Genomic DNA, 3,689 nt, shown 5'->3' on the forward strand with positions numbered 1-3,689 from the left:
AACCAATTTCAACCTTAAATGAGTTTGAAGATAAATATCAATTAAACTCAGAGTTGTTTCTAAGATCTAACCTCATGATTCTCTGTCCAATAAAAGCTACAGAGATTTTATTCGTTTTCTACTTTTTCACTCTTTAGTCTTTTATATCGTCTAAATGATGAAAGATTTAAGAGAGAAATGATCCAAAGTTAAGATGAAAAGATGCTTTTGAATGAGGATCTGCATCCAGAGCCTGTGAGTTCAAACCAATGAAGGTGGAACAACCGGATGAGTGGAGGTGTGAGGTACGCCATGTTCTGGTCCAACCTTCCCACTGTGTTTCTCCTTAGACCAGCTGCTTCATCAGGCAGATCATCACCAAACCTCCTCTGGATCTTCTTCTCTCTCTTTTACATCAGAACGTTCAGCAGGTGGATCCATGTCTGCATGGGTCATGTGACCCACAGCGTCACTCTGAGCTCCCCTTAACCACCGGAGCTAACTAAGCTAACAGCTATTAGCCCGTAGCCTCAGCTGATTCTCTGATGGAGGATTTCATTTTCAAGGCTCCGCCGAGAACAGGAAGACCAGATCCTGAAGCAGGAAGCCCAGATCACCACACCGCCACCACCAGATTCAGAGAAATGTTTAACCTGAAGGAGGAATTGGCTTTAGGATCTACATATTTCCATGTGTTAAAATATTCATATTGTTTCCAACACTTAAGGGTCAGTGGAGGACCTGGTCCATGTGAGCAAAGCTTTATGGTTGGAGGTTCTGGTCCTGATGGACCACAGCTCTGTGTCCAGGGGTGGGAGGGATCAGCTGCTGTGCTAGCTGCTCCCCCCCCTGGGTCCTGGAGGTGTACACTTCCAGAGGAGAAGGAGCAGCAGCTCTGCTGGAGCCGGTCTGCAGCCATCAGAGGGTGATGGAGGGGAGAAGGTCACCATCATGTTCTCTGCTGGGCCTTCTTGGTGAGGGAGGATACGTTCAGCTGGTCTGAATTCTGGTTCTGAGAAGTTCTAGATCTTCCTCAAAGGTCCAGTTTTCTTTCATCTTCCTAAAACTCTTCAGGATCACCAAGATGTTTCTGTCTTGAATCTTCTCCCTGGGGGCCATGGACCAATCCCAAACCGGCCCCTAAACACTAACCCTCCGTTTCCCCGCTCCCGCCGAGGGTCCGCCCCATTTAGGGCCTCCTGACCTCATAGTGCTTTCCTTTTCCGTTGGAGGGAAGAGGGTGCCCCCGTCTAAGGAGGACCCAGTTTCTCCTCCACCTCGTGACCTCTGACCTTTTCTGAGGCAGCGAGGTCGTAGAGCTTTAGAAGTTGTTCTGGGTTTTTCACTCTTGGATTGATTCTGGAAGGTTTGGTTCTATGCTCGATGTGAGGGACGGTTCTTTGGGACTCGTTCAGACTGAGGGACGTTCATGTTTGTTGAAGCTCTGTAGATGAGGCCTGCTTCATGTTGACAGACGGGTTCCTCTTTTTTTTTGCTTTGTGGCCTGATTGGTTTGTCTCATATCCCTGCAGCTGTGGCTACAGGCTAGCATCAAACGTTTCCATGGGAACGACTGATGACTACAGTGTGAGGAGCTCTGGGTGAAGGTCTGTAGAAGAACGGCCTTTTAATGAGACAAACGAGCAAAAACGGATTCAATCATTTTTCTCAGAACTTTAGGTTTGAGAAATGCTTGAAACGCGAGTAAAAAAGCAGCCAAAGCCCAAAGAAGCGGCGAAACGAATCCACAGGGAACATCTGGTCCAAAGAGGGATGTTTGAAGGCACCGGTTGCCATGGTGATTCGCGGATCACATCTTCTCATCAGTTCAGAAGATAAAATTGATATCAAGCAAACTTCTAACCTGGGAGCATCAGTTTCTCCAGAACCACCTGGGACTAAAAGGAAGTGATTTTTCAAAAGATGCCGTTTCTGGACTTTCTCAGTCAAAGGAAACCCAGAAACAGACGTGAAAAATTATGCTTTCTTTTACCTACAAAGTGATTTATTACAGTTTTCTGTGGCAGAAAAGGTAAAAAAAGAAACAAAAAAAAGTTAAAATTTAGAGACATCTTCACCTGGTGTAACCAGGATTATCCGTTACACGAGAATGAAACCAAACATTTTAGCCAACTAGCTGTGATGGAAACCATCATCTCTGGACCAGAGAACCACGGTGATGGCAGCATCATACTGTGGGGGTGCTGAGACAAGCAGGATAAAGAAGAAACAGGTTGGAGTTTCTCCTTCCAGAGGAAAATCCATCCTGAACATCCATCCAGAGAAACAATGGCTGCTTCAGTTCTGCTCGGTTACAAAGTCAGACCAACTCAACCGTCTTTATGAAGCTAAATTTGATTTCCTTTCAAACTAGCCTAACCTAGCTAAACCCAAGATTAAAATTCATTACAGATAAACTTTATAAACCAGCTCTGTTGAAGCTACTTGGTACATTTTCATGCGAGTCTGTTCTGCAGTGCTTGTTTTCAAACACTCTCAGTGCTGCCCCCTTTGGGTAGTTTTCTTTTCCTGTGGGTAAAGAGTTCTTGCAGGTACAAGCTAACGTCGTCATAGCCCAGCATGTGGTTTAATGCTAGGCTATGATGCTAACGTCATCATAGCCCAGCACGTGGTTTGATGCTGGGCTATGATGCTAACGTCGCCATAGCCCAGCGTGTGGGTTAATGCTGGGCTATGATGCTAACGTCGTCATAGCCCAGCATGTAGTTTAATGCTGGGCTATGATGCTAACGTCGTCATAGCCCAGCACGTGGTTTAATGCTGGGCTATGATGCTAACGTCATCATAGCCCAGCATAGAACATTCATGGTCGTAGTGATTCCTCCTGTCCTCCACTGCCTCAGCTGCACAGTCTACAGACTATACTATAGCATCCATCAGCGTTTAGATGGATCTATTGGTTGGTTCATCCACTGACTGGGAAATTACCAGTGGAAGCCAAATGCTACACAGGTAGGCATTTTTATAGCGTGTCTCTGTGGGAGTGGGAGTACCAATATGGCGGCAGGTGACTTTACTTTTTTTGGGCTATCAGTAACCCAGTGAATAGAGATCAGTGATCTATACGCCCGTCTTGCAAAGGATTGTGGGAAACTGTGCAGCTCTTTAGCACGAGCTAATAAGATTGTGAGGTCCCTGCGGTAAATGAACAGTGAAAGGAAGCTTCCTGCTCCCTTCCTTTCTGTTAGCACTTTCTGGACACCACTGATCATGGTGACCGCTGACACGTGTTGCCTTTGACTTCTCAGTTGTTCTGATTAGTGGTGTTACGCCCCCCTGAAGGTCTGGGGGTTCAGGGGCAGTAACATAAAAATGTGTCCAGAGAAAATAAGTGGAATTTAAAACGATTTATTACAAAATAATGTTTCACAAAACCAAAACAAAATACAGCTAAACCCAATTAAAACGAAAACAAAGGGGCAACAAATTCAGGAATGGTTAAGTGCAAATTAAATTTCAAAATGTCCAAACAAGTCAGTCTAAAGTAAACTAAAATAAAACCCAAAGAAAAGACAAAAGGAAGCACCAAACCTCCCAAAGACAAGCTTCTCGCTTAGAGTTCACCTAAAGCAGATTCAAACAACTTACAGAACAAGCAAGAGCAAATCGTTCAAATTGCCCAAAGCAGTTTCAAACACCAAAGGTGGGGGAATTGCTTAACAAACCCTCCTCCTACTGGCTGTCCCAAT

General features: G+C 45.1%; 1 protein-coding gene across 2 annotated transcripts in view; it reads left to right on the plus strand.

Annotated features, from left to right (window-relative positions):
- LOC107097645 (E3 ubiquitin-protein ligase TRIM39-like) overlaps nucleotides 1-3,689 on the plus strand; it is a 15,319-nt gene that overhangs the window by 1,784 nt on the left and 9,846 nt on the right. The gene's annotated exons all lie outside the window — the stretch shown is intronic.

Source organism: Cyprinodon variegatus, unplaced genomic scaffold (genome assembly GCF_000732505.1).
Source record: "Cyprinodon variegatus isolate N-32 unplaced genomic scaffold, C_variegatus-1.0 Scaffold713, whole genome shotgun sequence".
Taxonomy (NCBI): Eukaryota; Metazoa; Chordata; class Actinopteri; order Cyprinodontiformes; family Cyprinodontidae; genus Cyprinodon; species Cyprinodon variegatus.